Raw genomic sequence first — 27,105 nt, forward strand, 5'->3', positions numbered from 1 at the left:
CTGCTGTTAATCTGTTTTGTCATTTGTTCTATTCTGTTCTATTCTTTTCTATTCTGTTCTATTCTGTTCTGTTCTATTATATTCTATTCTGTTCTATTCTGTTCTATTATATTCTGTTGTTCTGTTCTATTCTATTATGTTCTATTCTTTTCTCTCCTTTTCTGTTCTGTTCTGTTCTATTCAATTCTGCTATTGTTGTAGTATTGTAGTATTCTGCTGTTATTCTGTTTTGTCATTTGTTCTATTCTGTTCTATTCTATTCTTTTCTATTCTGTTCTGTTCTATTCTAATATATTCTGCTATTATTGTAGTATTGTAGTATTCTGCAGTTAATCTGTTTTGTCATTTGGTCTATTCTGTTCTATTCTTTTTTGTTCTATTCTGTTCTATTCTTTTCTATTCTGTTCTGTTCTATTCTATTCTCTCCTTTTATGTTCTGTTCTATTCTATTCAGCTATTGTTGTAGTATTGTAGTATTCTGCTGTTAATCTGTTTTGTCATTTGTTCTATTCTGTTCTATTCTATTTTGTTCTATTCTGTTCTATTCTTATCTTTTCTATTCTGTTCTGTTCTATTCTATTCTCTCCTTTTCTGTTCTGTTCTATTCTATTCAGCTATTGTTGTAGTATTGTAGTATTCTGCTGTTAATCTGTTTTGTCAAACAAAAAATAATTATTTTTGAACTGCATTGCATTATCATTATGTTGCATTGCAGATAAAGATAATATATGGCTTTATGTATGATAAATAATCAAAGTTAAGTTTAATGGAATCTCCTGTGTTATTCTCCTCCCCCCACCAAGTGGTTTGGCCTTTATAACCAAAATTAAGTGAATTTAAATTAAATTACTACATTAGCTCCCCTTTAATTTAAAGCTATAAAAGCTGATTTGTCGCTAAACGTTTTTTCTCAACATAAACAATCCTTTGCTGTCCTCAGAGTGAGTTTTTTTAGAACATGAAAGACGGAAATGAGAGCAATATTCAAAAATCCAGGCGGGCCTGATCCACGCGGAGCCGTTGCCATGGTGACGCACGGTTAAGTTTCCCGGATGTACCTTTTTTCCCTGTTCAACATGGCGCTGGTAAAAGTAAGAGACTTCAGCTAATGTCAGACAGTTTGCTCAAACTTGTCCCGCTCATGCTCTTCTAGGCACAGGAAAGTTAACAGACAGCCCTCCGAGGCAGCAGGAAAAGTTTATTTCTGCTTTTCTGGGTGAGTAAACGGTTTCGGGCGCAATAAAAGTATTTAAAGGTTGTTTTTGTGGCTCCTCTCCGCGGTCGGGGGCTAACAGGAGCTAACGTTAGCCGCTGTGTTCGCTCACGGCTGTCTGCGATGGGAGCAGAGCTGCCTCCTCTTTCTGTTCCACTCAAAACTCGCTCACAGGCAGATGGAAAGTTCAATGATTAATATTTATGCCACAAACCCAGCTTGACTAAATCATTTCTCAATGCCAGTTTGTACGGAAGAGGATTAGGGCCACTGAAAAAAAAAGTTAACTGAGTTTTAAATTTTATTTCAGCATGAGGAAAAAAAGTCAGAATTCTGACATTTGAATTCTGACTTCGATCTCAGATGTGTCTGTTAGTATGTATATATATATATATATATATATATATATATATATATATATATATATATATATATACATGTGTGTGTGTATATATATATATATATATGTGTGTGTATATATATATATATATATATATATACACACACATATATATATATATATATGTGTGTGTGTATATATATATATATATATATATACACACACACGAGTATATGTGTATGAGTACATATATATGTATACAGTGTATATATGTATGTATGTATGTATGTATATGTATATATGTGTATGTACATATGTGTATGTGTGTGTATATATATATATATATATATATACATGTGTGTATATGTTAGGGGTGGAACGGTTCACAAAATCTACGGTTCGGTTCAGATCACGGTTTCGTGGTCACGGTTTTCGGTTCGGTATATGTTGATTGTTACACCGAAATCCCATAAAAATTAATGAAAAAATCCCAAAAAAATTAATGAATTGTAATTATTTTTAATTAATTTAATCATCTGGCGCATGCCCTCTACAATCTCCAAGGAACTCAGAGCGGAGCGGACGGGAGCCACAGTGGAGGCTGTATGCCTTGCTTTTTGCAGGCGGTCTGGAGCGCAGCGGGGCGGAGCGGAGGGGAGCATGACGGAGTATGAGGGATTTCGGGGTTAGGATGACATGTTAGTCATGTTGCTGTTAGCATAAACAAAACGTGTTGCACAATGCTTGCACACTGTTGCACTTTTATCCACAACTTTCTTTCCGCCGTCATCGTAGGTCACTCTAAATGCAAAGTGGTCCCATACAGCAGACCTATAAAGTGCTGCTGGCGCGTCTTCCAACGCCTGTTCTTTCCCACTCGCCATACCCACACAATTCTCCACAACAACTGATTTTTTTCCTGCTACACCCGGCTACGCTGCTTCGCTTCTTCTTCTTCTTGTTTACTACTGGTGGTTGGCTTTGGAACCAGTACCGCCACCTTCTGCTCTGGAGTGAACACGCTTCCCCTATGAGAAAAAGGAGCAGCGCATGAACCGAACGCAACACACGCGAACCGAACCGAGACAGTCGAACCGAACGGTTCGGACGGTTTTCATAAACCGTTCCATCCCTAGTATATGTTTGTATATATGTATATGTATGAAATGCATATATTTGTGGTGTAGTTTTTATTTATCTGCTGCTCTAAAAGGACTGTCATCGAGCAGAATGTTTTAACTCCTTTGACTCCAGTTAATGATTGCGTGATGACTTAAGTAGTGGAGTATTTTATTTAAAGAATAATCCATTTAACCTGATAAAATGGCTTCAGTTCTAGTTCAATAAATCTTTTTTTTTTTTTTTGGCAGTCACACATTAGAAACTTCAAACCTTTTTGGCTGCTGTAAAATGTAATATAGGAGATTGATTTATGTTTGGGCTCCTTGCAAAGTTTCACTGCTGCAGTCAATCAGACCAACTATAATGGTGTCATCTGCAAATTTAAAAACATGACATTAAAAAAGGCATTAAAAGGCCCAATCATTTGCATAAAATTAATATGGAAATACGGTTAGGCCAATCCTCCTTGATTGGTTTGATTAGTCTCTAAAAAAAATCAATTTGCACATGGTTGACACCCAGGGAACTCCAGCTTCCTCATGCAGTCCAAAACAAGACTGAGGCCAGAGGTATAGGTGTGTCTCTGATATTATATCAGAAACACACAGAAATGTTGACTTAATCTACGTTTCTTATTTGATCATTTTTCTTAAAATGACTATTTCTGCCATGAAGACAGACATGTCAGCCATACTTCCTTTTCCTTCCGTAATTTTCCTGCTTTCTCTATTTGTTCTGGAAGAACTACTGCATTGGTGTCACGCCTGTGATCCGTTGCATCTGCAGTGATTGGAAAGAAGATTTTGCATTAGGAAAGTTGTACGATTGCTGCTGGGCACACATAACACATTCCTGGGATGCCAGAGGTGCATGTAGGGGTCACTGTTCTCTCACATTATACATCATACTCAGGCAGACGCCTTGTCTCTGTGCTCCTCAAAGGAGAGGTGAACAAGGGTGAAGCTAGAGGGATGGATTTTAATGCTGGATAGGTCAGGGCTTTTCATCATTTGGGTGTAAGAAGAGTTCAGTTTTGTAAAAGCTCATGGTTTTAATTTGGTCTATGGATAACTTTGCTGAGGAAATGTTCATACTATTATTAGCTTTGATATGAAATTATCAGTATCTTTAAGTGTAAAAATTTATTTTTTCTGACTCTTAGCATATTTGGAAAAAATGAATTGCCTTCAAATGGTTTTGATTCATAACAGAAAGATGTTAGTTTTTTATGTAAAGATTTTGTTTTCCTGATCCAAACCATCTATGTGGCAACAGAGTTGGCTATGGTGTTTATTCAGTCATGTATTTTAACATAAAAAGTTGTTAAATGATTGTCTATTTTTCTTCTTTTAACGGAACATCAGTAAGCATCTAAGTCGAAGGGAAATCATATTTAAATGTCAAATCATTCTGGCTTAAACAAGTATATAAATGTACTCTTTATCAGACCATTTTGTCCCAAAAAATAGAAAATTTCTATAAAAAAAAAAAAAAATCCTGTCTTGAAATCTGTGTTATTGTTTTTTCCGTTATTTTATGCAGGCCAGTTATTTATGTCAGACTGAACACCTAAATTCGGCAAATCATATATCAACGGTCATCTTTCAATACAATTTTTCCGCTCATAGCATCACGATTCATATGTCGCAGCTAATATACCCAAAGGTTGAAACAATCTTCGCAAAATAGTGGTGACAGTTACAGGAGTATAGTTGGAGAGCGAATTGTTGAGACTTATTAGGCTATAGTGTGCAGTTTTAAGAGAATTACTTATCTAGTGACGAGAAATTGTGTGTCGAGACTCTGTATTTTGTATTGTTTCACGTTGCGAGGCAAGGGCTCAAACATGAACAACTGGAAGCCTTCTACACCAAACCAAGCTTCTGCCGCCCTGGCGTCCTCTTCCACAACATCTTTGTCCCCGCTTTCCTCCTCTAAATAAAAAATGTATGACGGAGGAGACTCATCCACGACCTCCGACACAAAACTCTCCTCCTCTTGCATGTTTCTGCTGTCCGTAGCGTTCCTTGACAGTGTCGTTTCTAAGTCACTAATTTAGTGCTACTTGGTCCCAATGGAATTTCCCATTGGGAACCTACTAGCACTAAATTGCTAACTGGTTAGCAAGATGCTTCTGAGACACCGCCCACAATCAAACTTCCTGCGAACTTTCCGGCACAACAATCCCGATCAATCCTGATAAACGACCAATCACATTCACTTTATTCGCTCATGTAAAGTCGGGAACCACGCGGGAGAATTTGGAAATGCAACGGTTGGAACAGCCACTTCCCTACGACTTTAAAAGTTCACTGTTGGGTGTGACAGAAAAAGATGGCATGGGGCGTCCAAATATGCTGGATCGTTGTTATTTCAGACATGATGGTATAACATGCTTGCTAGATATGGAACTAATGCTTTTAGTGACATTTTCCTCAACCCTTGCTTTTCTGTAGTGTTCCGCTCCTCTGTGAGCTTTAGGGTCTCAATTCTGAAATCTGTTACTGGTGTGGGCACTAAGCCAACTGAAAGCTCAGGCAACCGACCAAATATATTACTTGCATGCAGAGAAAAATAAGGATAAAAAACAATCTAGAGGTTACCAAATATTCCAGCCCTGTAATCCCCCAGAGATGAAGATTTGCAGGAATAAGTGTTGTTAAAATTACAATTTTTATGGAAGTGAGTCAAAGACTAAAGAATAGGTGTGCAGGGATGTGAGCAGGAAAAAAACCTTATGACCAGAACAATGTCTGCAGGATCAAACTAAGCCTGGTTACATAAGTCCTGGTCGGGGGGGGGGAAAGGTAGAATTTATGAAAAGAAAGAAAAATCCCCTAAGGAATGACTGAACCAGCCAACACAGGCCTGCAGGATCAGAAGCAACAACAGCTTCTCCTGACATGGAAAAGATTTTCTGTTAAAGGAGCAGCAGATCAACTTCTGACATGTTCCATCAACCAACAGCATTAGTCTTTGGTTATAAACCTGTAATTATGGCATCTCATTAAGGTACGCTGCAGGGCGTCAACTTTAAAACAGGGCTGGAAGCATTTATACGATTTAGAAAGAAAAAAGATTTTTAAACCAGCGGTAGAAATCCCTGCAACAAGTTTCAGCTAGATTTAATATGCTCTGCTGCTGACTGTCGTCCTGGAGGGAACTCATCACTCATCTCGCTGCTTCTGCTACCTCACATCAATATGGAGCAGTTTTTACCTCTGACCTGTAGAGGTCAGGCTGCTTTTTAAGATCTGACTCTACAAATATAAATGAGAAGATTTAGAGACTGAGAAAATGAACAGCAGGCTGGTTATTGTTGGTATCGACTGAAAGCTTTAGGTCTGATAAGGTGAAGGACAAGCTTCCCTTTGCTGCTGCAGCAGATAAGATATAAAGAAACTTTATTTACTGCTAAGTGATGCAGAGGTCCTTTGGTAATAAGTAAGGTGTTATTTGGGCAGCTTTTTTTTTTGCTGAATATGTAGATAATATTTTATCTACATATTTTTTTTACACTTTTTTCTTTTTTTCTGTAGTAGGAGTAATTGGATTTTCCAGAATCAAATTAAGTTCGAGTTTTACTCTTTGTGTGTATAGAAACAGAGGCAGTTTGATGCTAGATTCAGTGCCTAAAACTGTATAAATAACAATAACCCCTTCATTCCATTTTTAATTTGATCTTTTTGAATGGCGGATGCATTCTTTGCCCCTCTTCTTCAGTCGGTAAATGTTAGTTTTGCTTTGTGTTCTTGCTGCCAGTTCCAGCTCTGATTGTTATGGAGGATTAACAAAAACAAAAGGTAGAGACTTCTGGATGATGGCGGCGTGTCGCCTCCGTTCCGGTGGTGTTTCTGCTGGACGCCACTTTATTGGAGTCAGATGGTGGAAATCTTTCTGCTCTCAAGTTTCAACAATCTGGATGATGTGAACAGGACTCGACCTGTTTATAACTCCATGATTTTCACTCCGGGTCCCACCTCTTGTACTCGTTATTATTACTGTTTCCAAAACAAGGAGCCTTGAAAGAATCCCTCCACATTTTTCAGACTGTGAGTAATTTTCAGACGGATATACTTGAACTTTTCCAGCGTAGCGGTGGCTGATTAAAACAGCTGTGTTTTTCAGGACTCTCATTTAATATTAGGTCACACAATGACTGTTGCCTTCCTAATTGGAGAGGATGATGTGATTCAAGAGAATATCATCCTGTCATCGCTTCTGTTTACAACCCATGACTTCATTATGTAATGAGAGTGCTACCATGACTCAAATGTCTAACAACGCACTGAACAGGTGGCTATCAGCAGCTTTATGTGACTGATGCATCATAAACTTATGGACATTCTTTATTTATTAAACTGAGCAGAATCAGATTTTGACATCCAATCCTCTACATTCCTCTTTAACCTTTTACAGACCTGACAGGAGATATGGAATAGCTTTGTATCTTTGGTCCTTGAATACAAATACCTTTATTGTCCCACTCTGGGGAAATTCAGGTGTGTCTGGTAAAACAAGTAGACAAAAGACAGTTACACACAAGACCGGATGACATGAAATAGAGACTCTACAAGTTAAACTGTACAACAACAGAGAGGAACACTGACTCAGATGAATATAGAAAATGTTAAAATGAAAAGAAAAAAAAACTGGTGGAGCAGTGGTTTAAGCGCACAACTCATTTACAGAGGCCTAAAGAGCAGATTATGCTTCTGCAACTGGTCTGGTCGTGAACCAGTTTTGCTGGTATGCTTCTGTCTGGAATTTCTAGGGACGCAAAGCAGTTTCCCGCCAAAGTGCAAGGGGGAGCCTATTCGAGAACTCGCAAGAACTTCAGCGGATGGTCATGAGAACTTCAGCGGAACCGGTGTTTATTTTCCAAAACAACTATGGCGCGTCTGCAAGATATCTGTTACGGAGATGGATCTAGATTTGCTAGACTTCGAAGAGGAAAATGTTCTGTTAAAAAGGCAAAAAGACCGATTAACCTTTCGTCGTAGTTGTCCATGTAGTTGTTCCTCGGTTTTAAAATAAAAGGACCAATCACAGCTGCTTTTTGTCTGCGCACTTCGCTTTGCGACCGTCCGACGCGTAGTCAGGATTTTTTTGCGGTGCCTGACGATGGTTGCAGAACCTCTGTGCGGGGGTCGTGGTCACGCACAGAGACTTGACTGTTGCAGAGGCTATGCGTCAGAAGCATAAGTTGGCTATTAGTCCTCGATGCGGTCGACCTGGGTTCGAATCCGACCTGTGGTCCTTTCCCGCATGTCTCTCCCTCTCTCTCAGACCCATTTTCCTGTCAGCCTACTATAAAAAAAAAAAAAAAAAAAAAAACGAGCCACTAGTGCTGTGAAAAAGAAGAAAAAAAAAAGCTATCGGTTTTTAGATAGAAAAACTGACGAATAAGAAAAACTGGAAAAGTGAGTAAAAAACTGCAGTTAGTGACTACTTGTGTCGATGAAGGAATTGATGATTGATCATTGAGCAGAATAGAAACTGCACATAATGATAAAGACCATCACATCACATCTGACATTGTGTATTTTAAGGTAAGCATTGAGTAAATGAAAGGGTTTCTTAGACCAAAATGACACAGTTTAATGTTTTACTAATTGCAAACTAAAAGAAAATAAGGAAAAACTATTTAGGATACTCTAAGCATCCTATATTACTTCTTAGGTTTATTAATTTTCATCAGTGTCTGTGCCTCGAGATTTAGACCTTTGATTTTAATATTTGGCATATGTCATGACAAGATTTTGCATCCTGTTCGAAGCCAACAGCCTGAATGAAGGGTTGACATGCTTCAGTAGGAAGTAGTTTCTTATGAAGTAGCTTCTTACGTCTCTACGTTTTTTTCTAAATCTGTTCCGAAACGCCTCAAAATTAGAAATTTGGAGGAACTGCATCGACACTGAAGAATGTGCGATAAGTTCTTAGCTGAAATGTATTTACTGGCCAAAAAAAGGTCATTTTTTGGGGGTTTCTGACCACTAGCAAAAGTAAACAAAAGGATCTTAATTAAAGGAACATCTCTGTTGCATAATGTCTCCCACCGCATGAATGAAGCTGTTGCAGAACTAGAAAGTTTCTTCAGTGACAGACTGCTGCACCTTAAATGCACCAGGGAGCGTTATCACAGATCCTTCCTCCCAGCAGCTGGAAGACTCTAGAACCACCACTGTTCCCAACAACCTCAATAAGTTGTTACATTCATGCTGATTTCACAGTTTCTACCTTAGTCAGTAAAAAAATACTTGCTGCTATAATTTTGCACATCTCTTATGTTGCTGCGATTTTCAAATATCCATTACTGTAAAAATGTCCTTAGCTGTATATTGGTTATTAATAAACGCTTTAAAGTACAGTATTCTATTGTTTATCTTTTAACTCTTCACTATTATGTTATTCTCATACATTTTCTAAGGTCCATATTTGTGCTACCTTTTTTTCTGTAATGTTTTTGCTGCTGTAAACAGCAGAATTTCCCCATTGTGGGACAATAAAGGGACTTTCTATTCTATCACTATCAGATAGTCATTTTAGTCACTATTCCACTCCTTGGTGCATCTTTGATATAAATACCAAGATCAGGCTTCTTATATTTATTACAAAAAAGTATATTTCAATATTTTAGCCTTTTAGAAACTGTTGCCTTATGTAATATTGGTAAACAGTGACCTCCAGGCATGCAGACCCAGTTATATGTACATAAATACTGTCTGTCTGATGGTAAGAAATAATTAAAAGACCAAGTTTGAACTAAAATCTTACTGGTTTGCTGCTGGGAGAAAGGCACATTGAATATTTTACTTAACATCAACTATGTCAGCTCAAATGAGAAGATAGTCATAATCTTAGTTTTGTTTTCAATGAATGTATTTTTTGAAAGTCTGTATAAAAATCTGTTTTAATTATTAGCATGAGCTAACAAGTATCAGGTCTCGGTACACACCTGTCCGACTTGTTTTTTTGTGCCTCTGTGGTTGCTGTTGTATTTATCATTAGTGTGGACGGTCCTGTTAGTTGGATATCCCCACATCATTTCCAGTTCTTTGGTGAGTCATTAAATTTCTGCTTCCATTGAAGCAAATCAAGGACAGGACTACTTTTGTTTCAGCCTAATCTGTTTCCTGTTAAACTAATTTTAGTGCTAAAAACAAATAGTTTGTGGATTAATCTCTTGGCAGCACATATGAAGGATTTGTTAGAAGAGTGTCAAAATAATGGCCATTAGCCTTAAAAACCTATTTCAGTTGATCTCTTGTTGCCATGATCCTTTATGTTACACCTTCATATTCTAAAATCCATAGAAACCTTCATTTTAACTGACTTTGTTTTTAGCAGCAGTATTGAACCAAAATATATTTTTAACTGCTTAATCTATAAATACAATTTGAGGGTTTTATTTTCAGTATAAAAAGAAAAGGAACAACATGTTCTGTGCTCAGGCTTGCTGTCTTTTTTTTTTTAAGGCATCATCAGGAAATAATAAATATTAATTAATAATTTATTGCATAACTTTGCATTTCGCCAATCAAAAATGGAAAAAAACCGTCCTGTTTAACCGTATAATGTTTTCAGTCATTAATCTTAGAACATTAGCTGTTAGATGTTATCTGACTGAATCACTTTTTATTCAGTTTTTAAAGACAGTGGGGGTTTTCTAAGAGCTCCAAGAGGCAACCTTAAGCTAGGTTTATACTAGGCCTATTGAAAAGGGCACCATTGTTTGCATCAACAGTGACGGGGTTGGGCTGCCTCCTTTCCTGTGCGCTACCGCCTAGTTGTTCACCTTCAAATTTTGTAAAAGTGTGCACTGCTCCATCTATGAACAACATGCAGACATAAAAACAGAATCATGCATCTATAGATACAAAAGAGGGTAATGGGAAAAAAAAAACAAGCAGCAAAGGTTTAGTAGGTATAAACTCCTATAGTGATTCAGTTCGATGCCAAGGCCTGTTCAGATCGAAAGACTCCTCGTTATGCAGCCGAAAAATGCATCCTTCTTTTTGCCTGTTATGAAGGACGGGTCCAGTGTATCTTACGTAGCCTTCAGTATCCCAGGATTCATTGCAAGTCCAAGCAAGCTGGCTGCCCTAGACTCCTGCACGGGTCGAGTTTTACCAACCCGCACCCCGCCCGAATCCGTTAGGATGACTACGGAACCCGACCCGTCACCCGGGGATATCTTCAATTCAAATCCGAACCCGACCCGACCCGTTGATATTTAACCCGCAACCCGACCTGTTAACACATCAAGTAATAGGCTGTAGTACGCTGCGCTGCAGAACAGCGCCATTAACACTGCAGCAGACGTGTATGCACTGACTGCGGCCTTTTTGGAGGGAAGCCCACACTGCCGGCAGGGCTTTAAGCTACAACAAGGGTGACCCCAGTGCCTGATTAATATAACATTTCTGATGTCCGTAACAACACACACGCATAAAAAAAAAATCACCAACTACCCGCCCGCACTAAAAAAATATCCGCCTGACCCCCGACCCGTTTATTTTTATTTATGTATTTTTCACCCGCAAAAGAGCATTTTAGCGGGTGACCCGTCGGGGACCCGCAGGTACCCGACCCGTTGCAGGACTCTAGGCTGCTCCATGCTCCAAAAAAGGTACCTGGCGCTGAACAGTGGTGAATATTGTAAGTGCAGTTTAATATAATAAAAGTGTGTGAAAAGTTCCGTCTTAAATTAATGAAAATGGTTGTTTTTAATGGTTATTCAGTCAAATATGTGGCAGGTAGGGTTGTCCCGATAGTAAACTTTTCAACTCGATACCGATACTAAGGAAAATATTCGATACTCGATACCATTTTCGATACCACAAGAATAAAATCTCCAAATTTCAACAGAAATATTTTGATCAATAATTAAAATACAATAAATAAATACAATAAACAATAAGAACAATATTTTGAGGTTGTATGCTGTGCACAGTATTAAGCAAGCTTGATAAAACGTACAAAATTAACATTAAGTTTTCCTTCCTTTGCTATTCTTTGCACACATAACAATGACACTAGCCAAACCGGTTAAGAAACAAGAATAATTCTCAGCAGCTCCACCTTTTACAAAAAAAAGTCTGAAACTGAAAAGTGCACAGAATAGCCGGGTTTCAGTCACGTGACGATTATGACGCGGCCAGGGGGCGCGATTTCAGATGGAGGGCAGGAAGTCTATGAAGTTAGTGTAAACATGGAGGATACCGTTACCGAGAGCCCGTATTGTATGGAGTTAGAGCCTGTTTCAAGACACAGATACAAGGAGTTGATATACAGATATGTTGGACGTGACCCGTACCTCATGAAGATGAGTAAGTTTTCGGTGGACCTTAAAGATTTGCCGACAGTGGAGGCCGTCGACATAACGAACTATCTGGTCCTTCAGACGTCGTATTACACCAAACAGCAAATGAAGGCCTATAAATGTATGAAGGCATATAACTTATTTGTCAGCGGGTGGGTCCACAACCTCGGCACCAAACGTCTCCACAACGATTATTGTCTAGTCTTCGCCAGGGTTAGTGTTTGTTCTTAAATTGTTTTATGTGTTAAAAGATGCTAGCGTTAGCAGTAGCGGCTAGCCTCACAGTTGTTTATGTTCCTCTCATTGAAGAGATGCTTCTGATTTGGGCTTGGTTTTTTGATAACCGAGGTTGACCGTCGGAGCCCAGTCTACCGATTCAAGGTCACCCAAAGCGCTAGGACAGCATAAACAGTCACAATGAAGTCCATATTAGACTACCGGTAACTTATTAATCATTACTAAGTACATGAGCATTTAATGACAACCTTATGCTATATAAACACAACCACAAAAAAAAGTTAGCTAGCTAACATAACGTTATAGCTTACCTCCGACGAAGTGGTCACTGCAGACACGGGCATTGGCAGACTCTGCTCCTTCAGATCGCAGACGTAGGTTAGGAATCCATTTTTTTCGGCGTTGTTCTGTGAGCTTTTTACAATTTTCACCTTTATGGACGACAATCTTTGGTACTCTGTAAAAGCTCTTTTCCTTTTCTCGGTTAGAACGATTGGAGCAGCCGTAAACTACACAAAACATAGGCATTATTTCAGACGGCAGATCCTCAGCTACTTCACTTCCTGCCCTCCATCTGAGTTTCGCGGGCTCGTGACGCAGCACTGTGACGTCACGTGAAACCAAGCTATTATTCAATCACACAGTGTTCAGAAAGTGCATTTTCCTCTAATCTGCATTTTAGATGAATGACTGTTTAGGTGCCACTGGTGGTAGCACTGTATCGATACTTTTGGAAATGAGTATTGTATCGGGATACAACCTTTCAGTATCGATACTTTTTTGAGTATCGATACTTTTGACAAGCCTAGTGGCAGGTAATGTTTTGTTTATTGAAAGGCTTTTATCTGTACCTGTGCAAATATATTTAACTGATATTTCAGTTCAGATGACCATATATCTGAATTGTGGGGCTATAATCTTATATACACGACGACGGTACTGCTGCTGAAGCTCCTCGAAAATGTTATTAGCACCCAGGACAATAGTGAGATGTTTGGAATCCATTCTTTGCCTGCTTTTTGTCTCAACTATTGTGGTTTCTAGACGACAAAGTGTAGCCGGAGAGGGCTGGAGCTGTTTGAATCCATACCCAAAACTCTTCTGGCCTCCTTATTTTCACAGACCTTAAAGGACCCGGTCCAGATAGATCGGGGCTTTGGAGGACGCAGCCTCTGAAATCGAACCCTCCATTTATGCTTGACTCGTCCACAATACCAAATTACGTCATTTTGGGCTTCCACTCCCCTCTGCACGGAACACCTAGGAAAATGTGTAACTATGTGGACGGAGCCATGCAGAAAACATGGCAAGAGAGCAGCAGGAAAAACTTAATGAAATAAAAAACAGTCCCTCCAGAACAGAATGAAGATGTTTTGAAATAGTTGTAAATGGCCTCGTTTTCTACTTCCTGTGTAGTGTGGTATTGTTGGCTTGCTCTCTGTCCAGAACACGCCCCCTGTAGCCGGTCAGAACAGGGAAAATGCAGCAGATGGTGTCATGATATTTTGCTGCGCAAAATGTCCTTGCTTACCAAAGAAATTTTATTTTTCCCCAAGGGAAAGATGCCACTTTATGTGTCAAATAAACCACATAAAATTATAGAAAACATTCCACTCATCATAACCGACTCTATGGTGCCCTTTACCGGGTGATTGAAACTATACTTCCCCCTTACAGCTGCCTTGGTGAACTGCATGTAATTTATAAGCCTACCACTGAGTGTAAAACTCAGAGAGATGCAGCAATGTTTTCTTTTCCAATGATGTTGTGGCGCATTAAATCTTGTCAATAATTATCATAATTAATATACTAATTTCCCCCAGACATATTTTTTACACTGTCATGTTTGGCAGGAGTTGTATATGTATATATGTAACTGGTCTTCATGAGAAATTAATGCAAGACATAAAATGGTGGAGTCTTCATTTTCAGTTTTATAACAAATTCATCTAAAAAAGTTTCCTCTTAATTATTTGAGGTAGATTCAAGATGAGGTGAGCTATTTTATTTTCAGGTTGTTTTGGTAATTTATGAAGAAGTATACTATAAAGTAACACTGAAGTGTATAGTAGTTTCTCTTTTCGAATAGAAGTGCAAAGAATTACTTAAACTGCCTTTGCATTAAAAGGATGTAAAACAAAACTATCAGGGTTATGGATCCCTGAAATACTGGGATCATATTTTCTGACACCTTTGTAAACTTTTCTGTTCCCAAGCATCCCTTTCATTTTGTTTGTACCCTGAGCGTGCAGGTGGCACAGCTGTTAGCGAGCACAACCCACGTACAGAGGCCGACCGGGGTTCGAATCCGTCCAAAAAAAAAAAATTATTGTTTGTACCCATAATAACCCTCATGTTAACAAAGCCAATAAACTCACAATCAAAATGTCTGCTCTCTGTTGGTGTTTAAATGTGAGGAAGTTATCTTGTGTACTCATTTACCCTGCTTTCTCTGTTGTTATCATTGACCTTTCCACATTCCACAACCTGCCTTTTGAAAGTCGTCCCTCATTGGCTCCAACACTGCATGCTTTGTTTGAACTTGGCCTCCGGATTGGCAGCTTTGTGCTTCTCTGGCTCTGATACGTCGGCCGAACCAGTTTCTGCTATATTTTTACTCATAGGAATGTCAGCAGGCTTTCTCCTTACTGGGGCTAAGGCTTTCTAGTCTGAGTATAGGTTCATTATAAAATAAACCTACGGGGGGGGGGGGGGGTAATAGGTGATAAGTGATCCACTCTCTTATTTCTGTTAAATTTATTCTTGAAAACAAATCAAACAGTCTGGAGGGGCTTGACCAAATGTCATAAATCATGTATTGTAATTAGGCCTTGGCTTTTTCTCTATGCGTGCTTGGTGATGAATGTGTTTATATTAACAGGCAGGCTTGGTATTTCACAGCAGCATGCTTCGATTAGATAAACAGGCTAATTTAAGGCAGACTGTCACAGCTTGACATGTAAGAGGGAGTAATTATCAAGAGGCAAAATAAGCATTTTAGAGGTCAGAAGCACAATGTATTCTAATTTTGAGCTAAAGCCTTTCCTATTGGATGTGTGACTTTATATTATTTGTTTCTGAAAATGCATGTAAAATGTTTGTATAAAAGGCTGAGTTTCTGAAAGATGGATTTAAAAATATAACACCATAACAAAACGTACAGAACTCCTGGCTATCACTAAACTCTTTTTGGGAATATTAAGGTGCAGCTGCTGTAGAGAAAGAAAGGTTGACTGAACCGGACCCTAACAACTTCCATAGCTCACTTCAGATTTAATTGTATTATTCACTTGGAATAATGTAAACATAATCAGTACTGTAGGAAAAAACTAAATAGCTAGCATTCAATCAACCAAAAATTTACGGAAGACGATAAGGGCCACTGAAAAAAAAGAAAGTTAACTGATTTTTAAATGTAATTTCAGTGTAATATGAGACAAAAGTATGAAATCCTAGAAAAAAGTCAGAATTTTGTCCTTTTTTAAATTTTTTTCAGTGGCCATAATCCTCTTCCGTACAAACTCTCTGCATCCTATGAGATTAGATTAGGAGAAATCCCAGATTTTCCAAAAAGCTGTTTATGCTGCATTCAGGTAAAGCTGGGAAACTAGGTTCCAAACATCACACAAGTGAATTAAACCCTGTTTTAAAGCAATAAATATTAACAAGTTCAGGATTTTGTTCAAACATGAACTCAGTTTTATCTAGTATTTTTCTTATAAGCTTAGACTTTTTTACTTTTTTATTGTTAAATAATCTCAAATTGGATTTTGCCCCTCAGTGTTATACTTTACACATTTAAATACATAAAATAAATTATCCCAAGATATTGAAAGCATTAGTTTACTGTTTATTTCCTTGATTGAAGTGCACTGGAAGTTATAGTGTTTATTATTATAAACCCAGCAAGATTATTACAATATTTCTATTTACTGAGCAGCAGGAGAAAAAAAAAAACATGCCATATGTCCTGTGGTCTTCTTCCTTTGCAGATTTAACTCTTATAAACAGGCTTTTTCTAAGTTTCTGTCCAAGTTTCAGTCAGTCAGCATTTGAACCGACAGTAAGTGAACACATCACGGTTCAGGGGCGATAAACTCTTCGTCTGCGTTTACATATATTAGTTTATTTTAAACAGCCTTTGGATGAACCTGCCAACAGGAAGGTTGAAAAAAATCTAAATCTGCAGCACGTGACTGCAGGTAACTAAACACCTGCGGGAAAAGGAAGAGAGGAGGAAGAGCGGCTGCTAACAGCCATGCTAACCTCCCCCCTCCCTCCTCTGACCGACTGTCTCACCCGGTAACGTCACGATACTGAAACCAAAGGAATGCGACACGCTCCGTGGTTCTGAGTCCACGGACACTCCGCTGCTCTCTCGGCTAATGCCGCCGCAGGCTGCTTGCTTTCTCCGCGGTAATAACTTTGCTGCTGCAGCGTGTCTGCTGGTTCGGACATTTTTATCGGCTGGCTTCGGTTCTTCGGCTTTTAGCTCCGCTGAAAGTGAGTATTATTGAGCCTAAACGATCATAAGTCTTTGTTTTATTACCATAAGAAGTATATTTGTTTCACTCCATTTAAAAAGCGTGATAAAATCTACCGCCACGCATTAAAGTGGAAGGAAATAAGCATGATAAGTTTATTGTTATTAATGGGATGATTCGCACCAGACTGCTCCCTTCTCTCCCACTGTTCCCATTCAGACCTGTTGCTGGCTGTGGAGACAGCTGCTGGACTCCACCATCACACTCATCTGTCTTTATTTGCACAAGTGTTAGTGACACATGGAGAGAGGAGGAGGAGGATGGGCATGTTTGCAGGTTTAAACTGCATGAAGACTATGTTGGGCTGGTTTATGTTCAGAAATTAAAATCTGTTTGATGCAAATTAGTTTGATCATGAAGCTGATTTCTTTCCTATTGAAGCCTGGGAGAATCCATTTTTTTCTTTCTTTTTTTTTTATCAGCACTGTAGTGGTGATTGTTTGCCAGTCCAAACATCCAATTAATGTTCCTTAAAGCCACTACTAAGGCACTAGGGTCATGTTTCTATACGCAGACAGAAAGAAGGTTCAATATCCAGTCTTGATAATGGTCCTGGAGGGTTTATTTTAGGGCTGCAACTAACGATTATTTTAAAAATCTATGAATCGGACGATTATTTTTTCGATTAATCGATGAATCAGACAAAACATTTTTTTATATTAACCTCTTTATTCCAAAATAAACATTTTAGACAGAACAAACAAGCACACAAGTACAGGTTGCTCATTAACTGTACTGGTGCAATATGAAAAATAAATGTTTGTGTTAAAACTACGCAAACTTACATGAGAAGTGTAGCTGTTCATCCACAAAATATAGGGTACTTTGTTTCATAAAGTGCAAAAAAAGACATTTTTGTTTTTAAAAGCCCCTAAGGGGTTCAAACAATAGGCCCCCCCATTTCAACAAATGAGTTTTTTTTTAGACTAGAAGAGTTCTGCCTTTAAGACAGGAAAGTATAGCAGTTAAAGTTGCTACTTGAGAAAATACTTAACCATAGAGATAAATAAAAGCCCTGTGATTCAAATTATAAATTGTATTTGGAATAAAAATAAGAGAACTAGGGGTGCTAAAAAACACATCCTCCAAAGACATATTTACATGGGAATGTGGCATATAATTAACTGACATATTACTGATCTTGCTGGATTTTATTCTGCTTTACTTCCATAATATGCTTCTTTACTTTATCTTTGCCAGAAGATTTAAACTTTAAAAGCCTTGCCCTCATAATTTGCAAGTTAATTTATTTATAAAGAAAATATAAACGCTGCTTAAGCTAATTCAAATGAAATTAAAAGTAAAATAAGTAGCCAACCTTATCACTGTCTATAACCTACTAACAAGGTAAGGAAAGCATCAGATGAGCTACCTGAGAAACTAACGTTACGTTTCCCCACTTTAAACGAAACAAACATGGTCGCTCACCCTGCTGATCAGCTCTCTTCACTGCCTTCGAAGGCTTCAACGTGTTTTCTTTTCAGGTGCTGCATCATAACAGTGGTGCTTCCATGCCATGTTAATTTGTTTTTACAAAAGTTGCATGTTACGACTTTTTTCGCTTTACAAAGCGTCTCAATTCGCTGTCTGCGAATTGAGACGCAGCTTGCGTTTGCGGTATCGGTCATTAGAACTGTTGACATTACTGCCTTTTGAAAACAGCCTTTGCTCACCTGCGGCGCTGGCTCGCTTTGCCGTATTTTTTTTTTCTTCCCACGTTTCAATCAAGTGGCAGTGATGACGGCGGCGGCGGATGACGCATTAATCGCGCGACACAACTAATCGATGATGAAATTCGTTGCCAACGCTTTTAAAAGTCGATTTTTATCGATTTTATCGATTCGTTGTTGCAGCCCTAGTTTGTTTTATTTTTTGCTAGCAATTAAAGAGAACATACTTATTTTTTTATTTTATTTTATTTTATTTTTGTTTTGTTCTACTTCTCTTGCAGTGGTAAAAACCATAGGCCCCAAACCCAAAATGCCTCCTGGTCCTTTCCCCGGCCCTTACACTTATAGAAAGTGCACTGATCCACATCACTTCCTGTCATACCTAAGGAAAAAAAATAATAATAAAAATAATAAAACAAACATTAATAGAATAAACAATTAGTAACTTGCAAATAAAAACTGTAAATGATACAAAAAAATACATTTAGGAATTAATACAATTCAAATGGATAAAGAAATAAAGAATAAATGGCTCCAACAAGCACTAGTAAAATAATTACCCTCTGCATAGCAGCACTGACTGTTATGAGGTTGGAAGAATGTCTTTTTTGCAAACCAAAACTGATTACTAATCTGACATGATGGTGATTTATATGGTAGTTATAAAAGTGTGAAACATGGTTGCTTTATGTTCTGATACCACCTTGTTTATCTATGCGTGCAGGACGGGGAAAAAGGAAAGCTGGAAAACATTTTTCATGTTGGACTTTGAGACACTTAGGAATGCTTTTTTATTTGCAACTAAATTAGATTATAAATATTTACGTTAGTTTTTTTTGACAGTTTTGTTTTTAGTAGCTTTTACTCTCCTTGAAATTTGCCTGGCCATTGAAAGCCTTTTGTACTTCAGGCGGATTCGGATGCTGGGAGAAAGGCTCCTACACCAAGGAGTCTGCTGGTTGGTGGTTTCTCCTCCTAATGGTGGACATGGATTTACAAAGCAACTGGAAGTATTTTTTTAACTTAAGAAAGTCGAAAAAAGGCTGTCGGCATTCCTAGGTTCACCAGATTCCCAGAGATGGAACCAGTTCGGTGAATGCCATCACTTCCTCCAGAGACTAGGTCTGAATGATGGTCGCTTTTAACAGTCGCCAACTTTGCCAAAATTGTACCGTTCGCCTCCCTAAACCTTCCAGCTTTGCCTCGATACGCCCCAGATGTGCCCTCTACATAGAGATAACCTGGATATCCTTTGATCCAGCTGTGAAGCAGGCGTTTGGTGTGAACGTACCTTAACGATTGTTATACCTAACAGCTTAAACCTAATGTTCTATTAAAATGTAACATTCCAGTGAAGGAAAATTGTTAAACCTTACAAATAGTTTTTCTTTAGGAATGTAATAGTATTGCAGGTATTATAAAAATAAGCTATTTTATTTCAAAAAGTCATGTTGGATTTGTGACTCTAGATTAGGGCTGCAACTAACGATTATTTTTCAAATCGATTAATCTTCCGATTATTTTTTAGATTAATCGATTAATAGTCGGATGGCCAAACATTCCTTAAAGAAGATTTTTTTTTTACTAAATTAAACCAGGTGAAACTCAAACTTTTCCAATTGAGGAGTTCTGGATAGAGCATATTGACAGACGAATAAATTTTAGTTTTTGTTTTTTTTCAACTTAAATGCAGAAAGTTGCAGTTTTCATATAGTTACTGCTCTAACTCAGCTTAAGGCATATTTAACAGTCTCTATTCTCCAGTTAACGATTAATCGATTATTAAATTAGTTGACGATTGTTTCAATAATCTTATCCAATTAATTGTTTCAGCACTACATACATTTGTTCAGCTGGATTGAAGGTGAAATGCTTTAATGATCGTCAACGTTGCTGATATGGATGTCTTGATGCAACTTGTTCATTTTCAATAGGAAACTTATATTTCACCATTGAGAACCTACTAATATTGACGCCATATGTTAACAGCACAAAACCAGAGATTGGAAAACTGAGTTGTTTCTCTCGTCATTTTCACTCTCCTTGTTTTCCATAATAACAGTTTTCCTTTTCTGGGAGCTGATACTTTAACTTTTCCATATCAGAGCTCTTTTTGCTATAATCTAATCCCCATCATATTGTCGCAGGAGTTTAAAAATTCAATAAATCCAATCACACACTGGATGTGGCTGTGACCTACAGGGGAGATGAGCGTTTTTGAATCAAATTGGAAGATAAGAGGAAATAAAGTTGACAAAGTGTGGAAAGCTCTGACGAGGTTTGTGGGTGGCTTTTAAAAAAGCTGTTTTAATTCAGTCCCGGATGGACTGTTTGTGACTGTGGCACACACTCTGGTGCTGTCTGCTCGGCTCTAACAGCTTCCTCCTTTCACCTATACAGTTAGCCCTGGCCAGTTGTTCTGTCCTTCTGGTGGACTCCTCCTATGTACCGCTGTCCTGCACTCGGTCTGCCGCAGCCTTTCCCCAGCCTCTTTATTGCACGGCCTGCCTGGTGGACTGAACCGATCAACCACCATCCTCCTCCACTCTCCTCCTGAGCTAGCACTGGCGCCTCTTCCCACTCTGGTCTCGATGGCAGCTTTTCTGATCTCCCACTGTGGTACCTTTGCTCCACAGGTTCTCGTTCTCTCTGCTGGTGTTCGGCATTATTTCTCCACTGCTCCTGTCTGAGCTCCAGTGATTTGTCCCACAAAGCTGGACAGCAGGGTCCTTAACTGGGCTACGGATAGGCGGAACTACTGCTGGAAGCAACCATCAATGTTTAAATATTAACAGTAACCTGGATTTGCACCAACAACACCAAGTCAAATTCCTTGTAATTGCAAACCTACTTGGCAATAAACTTGATTCTGATTCTGATTTCTTGACCGGAATCAGATCTTTTCATGAGAGGCAGAGGGAACTCACTGCGTTTCTGAAACCTTTTCACAGTTAGCAGAGCAGCCGACAGAAAGACTGGAGACTTTCCTACAGAAAATATTACAGAACACTGAGCTAAAGAATCGGAAATGTCCGTGGGTTGGATTGGAATTTTCCGATCTGTAACATACGTTGGAATCGGAGCCAGATATCGATGCTTGATTGGCTTGGCCCCATCCCTACCATGCAGTTGGTAGCGATTCTGATTTACACTTTGAAGTGCTGATTTTAACTGCTTTTCATTATCTTGTGAAGCTTTGATTATTTTTAAATCCACACGTTTCCATGCGATATTCATATTTTCATACATGCATGATGTGTGGTTCGGTTTCTAGCATCAAGAAATGGCAAAGGTCCCTTGTTTTTATCTGCTGTTTATTGAGCCCCAGTCTGTTGCTGTGGTATTGCTTGTTAGCTGGCTTAAAGGGGACCATCCCTCCTTTTACTTACCTACAATGAAAATATATTTTTGCAATAAGCTCTCAAAAACTAAGACAAGTATAGCTAATATTTTTGCTTATTAGATAAAAAAGTACTGTAAAATTATTATAAATTTGATTATTTCCATTTAAATTCAGTGTTTATGTTGGCAATTTGGTATATTTTTGTAGCTACAAATGAAGATTTTATATTACTGGATTGAATTCAAATAATTAAATCATAATTACTGAATGTTATTACATTTTGAGATTACCCTTAAGATTAAAGTGTATTAATCTAACATACTTTAGGTTGAAACTCCTAACTTTAATCAGATCTACAGGTGCTGGTCATAAAATTAGAATATCATGAAAAAGTAGATTGATTTCAGTAATTCCATTTAAAAAGTGAAACTTGTATATTATATTCATACATTACATACAAACTCATATATTTCAGATGTTTATTTTGTTTAATTTTGATGATTACAAATGACGACAAATGAAAATCTCAAATTCATCATATCAGAAAATTAGAATATTGTGAAAAGGTTCAAAATTGATGGCCCCTGGTGCCACACTCTAATCAGCTAATTAACTCAAACCACCTGCAAAAGCCTTTAAATGGTCTTTCAGTCTAGTTCTATAGGCTACACAATCATGGGGAAGACTGCTGACTTGACAGTTGTCCAAAAGACGACCATCGACACCTTGCACAAGGAGGGCAAGACACAAAAGGTCATCGCTAAAGAGGCTGGCTGTTCACAGAGCTCAGTGTCCAAGCACATTAATAGAGAGGCGAAGGGAAGGAAAAGATGTGGTCGAAAAAAGTGTACAAGCAAGAGAGATAACCGCACCCTGGAGAGGATTGTGAAACAAAACCCATTCAAAAATGTGGGGGAGATTCACAAAGAGTGGACTGCAGCTGGAGTGAGTGCTTCAAGAACCACCACACACAGACGTATGAAAGACATGGGTTTCTGCTGTCGCATTCCTTGTGTCAAGCCACTCTTGAACCACAGACAGCGTCAGAAGCGTCTTGCCTGGGCTAAAGAGAAACAGGACTGGACTGCTGGTGAGTGGTCCAAAGTCATGTTCTCTGATGAAAGTAAATTTTGCATTTCCTTTGGAAATCAAGGTCCCAGAGTCTGGAGGAAAAGAAGAGAGGCACTTCATCCACGTTGCTTGAAGTCCAGTGTAAAGTTTCCACAGTCAGTGATGGTTTGGGGTGCCATGTCATCTGCTGGTGTTGGTCCATTGTGTTTTCTGAGGTCCAGGGTCAACGCAGCCACATACCAGGAAGTTTTAGAGCACTTCATGCTTCCTGCAGCTGACCAACTTTTTGGAGATGCAGATTTCATTTTCCAACAGGACTTGGCACCTGCACACAGTGCCAAAGCTACCAGTACCTGGTTGAAGGACCATGGTATCCCTGTTCTTAATTGGCCAGCAAACTCTCCTGACCTTAACCCCATAGAAAATCTATGGGGTATTGTGAAGAAGAAGATGCAATACACCAGACCCAACAATTCAGAAGAGCTAAAAGCCACTATTAGAGCAACCTGGGCTATCATAACACCTGAGCAGTGCCACAGACTGATCGACTCCATGCCACGCCGCATTGCTGCAGTAATACAGGCCAAAGGAGGCCCAACTAAATACTGAGTGCTGTACATGCTCATACTTTTCATGTTCATACTTTTCAGTTGGCCAACATTTCTATAAATCCTTTGTTTTTATTGGTCTTCAGTAATATTCTAATTTTCTGATATGATGAATTTGAGATTTTCATTTGTTGTCATTTGTAATCATCAAAATTAAACAAAATAAACATCTGAAATATATGAGTTTGTATGTAATGTATGAATATAATATACAAGTTTCACTTTTTAAATGGAATTACTGAAATCAATCTACTTTTTCATGATATTCTAATTTTATGACCAGCACCTGTATAGCTGCTGCTAGCTAAAGTTGGTAGTTTTCTTTTAATTCTGTGTATCTGTTTACAATTTTGTAATTAAACCTGTAAAGACAAGAAGTGAAAATTATGAATTTTATTTTTAATGAAATACATGTTTGCGATTAATTTTACAGCAAAATGAATCGCAAACATGTATTTTTGGATAACTCTATTCCCAATGCTCCTGACTGAGTTAGATGGGAGGAATAATAGTAGGCAGAAGCCTGAGGTTGCAAATTTGTTATTCACTTACACCGAGGCAGCTGCTCCTTAGCTTGTCAGTTTTTTATTGCAACTCTTGTAAAAAGAAAAAGAAAAGACTTTTGGAAACGTGGAAAATTTTCTGCAGCTTCCCATATGGGATTCGGTCTTAGGGTTGTGCATTTATACAAGTATTATGTAACAAAGTGTCTAAAAAGTACAAATTGAAGCCCCTGTTTGGAGGGGCTTTGCATTGCTAACCATTCCACCTTAAACATTTTTAATTTAAAGATGATAAATATTAGAAGTGTTGATCTATTGGATTGGTGGAAAATAACCGTTTTAGCAAATCTTATGTACAAATATGGGGGGTGGGGGTTCTACAGCACGGCTTGAGGAAAAAAAGAGACTTCTTTGTTAGGTTTTATCATCTCATTCTATTTCAGAATAAGATGATAAAACCTGGAGGTTTGATCATCATTTTGACGTCACCTTTTGTTCCACCATCTAAACAAAACCCGTTGTACCTCTTTATAATCAAGCGATCCTAAAGAAAACTCAAATGTAAGCCAACTATACTGCACAAACACTAATATCCTATAATCTTTCATTAAAAATAAAATTCATAATTTTCACTTGCCTTTTTTTTGTCTTCTGGCGTTTCAAAACACATTCTATCCTGGCTTAAATGGATTTATTTGGTCTGTAAGACTCTACATAAATAGTATATAATATCTTCTTGTTATTCCCAAAATTAAACTGCATGTTATGATAATCCACAAAAGAAATTTTTCCCCATGGAAAAGTAAAAAACTGAATAAAAGCTAATATATTTGGCTGTATTAAAGGACATTTACAGTTAAGAGTAACTGCATGTGTTTAGGGCCCAGTACCAGTATCAGTGCATCATCTCAGCTTTTTAAGCCAATAGCTCCTCCCCCAGCCATCAGTAACTCCAACTTTGTGTAATAGTTTAAAATTATAGAGGAAGAAATCTGGAGCATATTTTGTCCTTTAGCTCATAATCAGCCTCTCCTATATTTTCCCATCTGGATTCAGTTTAGCTTTTTATCATTTTACTAAAGAACTGGCATTTTTCACAGTGCAGACTGAGACCACCCATGCACAATGCCTGAATCAGGCCAGAGGACAGCAGCTTCGTCCAGAGCTCATCAGCCTGGCTCGGTCCACAGAGCAGACGGGCTTTCTCATTGTTCAGCCCGGCTTAGAAGGATCCATGCATGAAGAGAGTGTGAGGGATGGGGAGGCTGAATGTAGCCTGAAGGAGGGGGGAAAGGAAGCAAAGAGGGCTGGATGCAAGATTTTTATTTCTTTTTATTAAGTTATTTAGAGAAGAATGATCAATGAAGGGAAGACAAATGCAGCAGCATTAGTTTCTATGATTTGCTACTCTCTGTAGTGGCAAAGGAAACTGAAGAAACTCACCTGTGACTTCCTCCAGGTCTAATCTCCCAGCTATATGTAACTATACCTTAAAAATCCCTCAGTATATTTCAGTTGCTGATCCACAAGGAGGTATGAGATTCAAACAGTTGTCAACAGCCTGCTTAGTTACCATCAATCAGCCCCTAAAAAGCTGCATTAGTTGACTCCCATCCAGAGATCTGCTCATATTCTCTCATTGCATCACATCTCAGAAACACTCAAAATTTGGGTTTTGGAATAAGATGAAGGAGAAATCTCAGGGTTTGAGAGCCAAATAATTCTTTTACTCCCAGGCTGTAAATATAAGAACATCAGAATGATTTATCCTTAGAAATGTTTACTGTAGTCATTCTGGTGGCTTATACTCTAGTGTGCTTTGCTTTTACTTGTTTATTTCATTTAGATTAGAACTGCAAAATACATTTAATGTATTTCATTTGAAGCAAAAGAATTGTCGAAGGCCGTTGTTTGAGCTTCTGTCGGCTCGTGCTTTGCATGCCAATAATGCCGTCGGAGACAAAGAAAACAGAAAAGTAATGTGGAGAAATGGCCTGAAGTATTTCTGCACATGCAGATCAAAGATGGGTAAATGAGTTAGCAACGATCTGGTTGGTGTTGAACAGACAGTGATTGGATTACAAGTTCAGTCTGTAGAAATGGTGTCGGAATCGACTCCGAGGAGTCCCAACAATAGCCTGAGGACTGAAGGCTGATTTATACTCAGAAACCAGGTCGTCTGCGTGTGTGTCTCAGTGAACGCAAATGTGCCGTATCTAGATCCACAGCTTGTTAGTGGTTGTCCCTTTTACGTTGTGGCGTGGAATAACATGGCAGACCACGCTTCAATATTGGGAATAAATCAAAAATATCTGTGACAAGCTCACTGAGACACACTGCTGTGGTAGTATAAGCAGCCCTTGAAGGTCATCAGACAGGATGCCTGAAAGCGTTTCACGGTTTGATGCATGTTGGGTTCATAAAGAGCTGAATGGTTACATGTGCAGTGTCAGAGGGGGGGACTGTCCTTTTTAAAACCCTTTTGTGTGCATTAATCTTTCATTAATTTATACGGCAAATTTATTTCAATCCAATCTAAGTTTAATGATACAGGTTTCTTCAAAATTATGTAGACGATAACTGAGATGAGAAGCGATCTCCTATAGAGGTCTGCATTACAGCAGATCCGTAGAAGCCTCTGACTGAAGATGCTCTGCAGGTTTATGAATGATGAGAATGTGTGTAGTCTTCTCGGAACAGAATCAGGCCTCTTCATCCGCTTGTTGACTTTTTTTTGTCAGTCAGTGGCTCTGATGCTACCAACTGTCAGATGATGACAGACATTACAGACACTGAAGGATCTAAGGCTCCTTGAGAACTGATTCTGCTCCATCGTCCTTGTAGACCGCTTCACTGTTACGTCTCTGGTTCAGACTGTTGAAACTTTTAAGCTGGTTTAAATGTTTGTTAAGGCTGTTTCTGCCCATCTTCTGAGTCTTATAGTTTTTTTTCCTCCGTTGTAGTCTTTGTTTTTCCCACTCAGATGTTTTGAGTGACTGCAGTGGTGTTGTAACGTCTAAGTAATAAGCCTGTGTCCAGATTTATTACCCGCTGTGTTTTCTCCAGACTTATTACAGGATTATTCATCATAATTTGTAGGCTTGTTGTAGGGCTGCAACAACGAATCGA

General features: G+C 38.5%; 1 protein-coding gene and 1 long non-coding RNA gene across 3 annotated transcripts in view; one reads left to right on the forward strand and one right to left on the reverse strand.

Moving 5' to 3' along the window:
* The first annotated feature begins 1,049 nt into the window (after nucleotides 1–1,049).
* pak4 (p21 protein (Cdc42/Rac)-activated kinase 4) overlaps nucleotides 1,050–27,105 on the forward strand; it is a 56,710-nt gene continuing 30,654 nt past the window's right edge. Inside the window, exon 1 of one of the 2 annotated variants that reach the window (XM_038305288.1) lies at nucleotides 1,050–1,216. The gene's annotated coding sequence lies outside the window, so the exon portion shown is untranslated. Of the gene's footprint in view, nucleotides 1,217–16,583; nucleotides 16,741–27,105 lie in introns of those variants that run through there. The other variant, XM_038305289.1, reaches the window with a different exon arrangement.
* On the reverse strand, nucleotides 11,804–12,596 carry LOC119796648. Its single transcript, XR_005282501.1, has 3 exons — nucleotides 12,549–12,596; nucleotides 12,025–12,113; nucleotides 11,804–11,935 (listed from the first exon to the last, which is right to left on the reverse strand). It is a non-coding gene; the product is annotated as an uncharacterized LOC119796648 (long non-coding RNA).

Source organism: Cyprinodon tularosa, unplaced genomic scaffold, assembly GCF_016077235.1.
Source record: "Cyprinodon tularosa strain WSP-4 unplaced genomic scaffold, ASM1607723v1 ctg554, whole genome shotgun sequence".
In the NCBI taxonomy this organism is placed as follows: domain Eukaryota; kingdom Metazoa; phylum Chordata; class Actinopteri; order Cyprinodontiformes; family Cyprinodontidae; genus Cyprinodon; species Cyprinodon tularosa.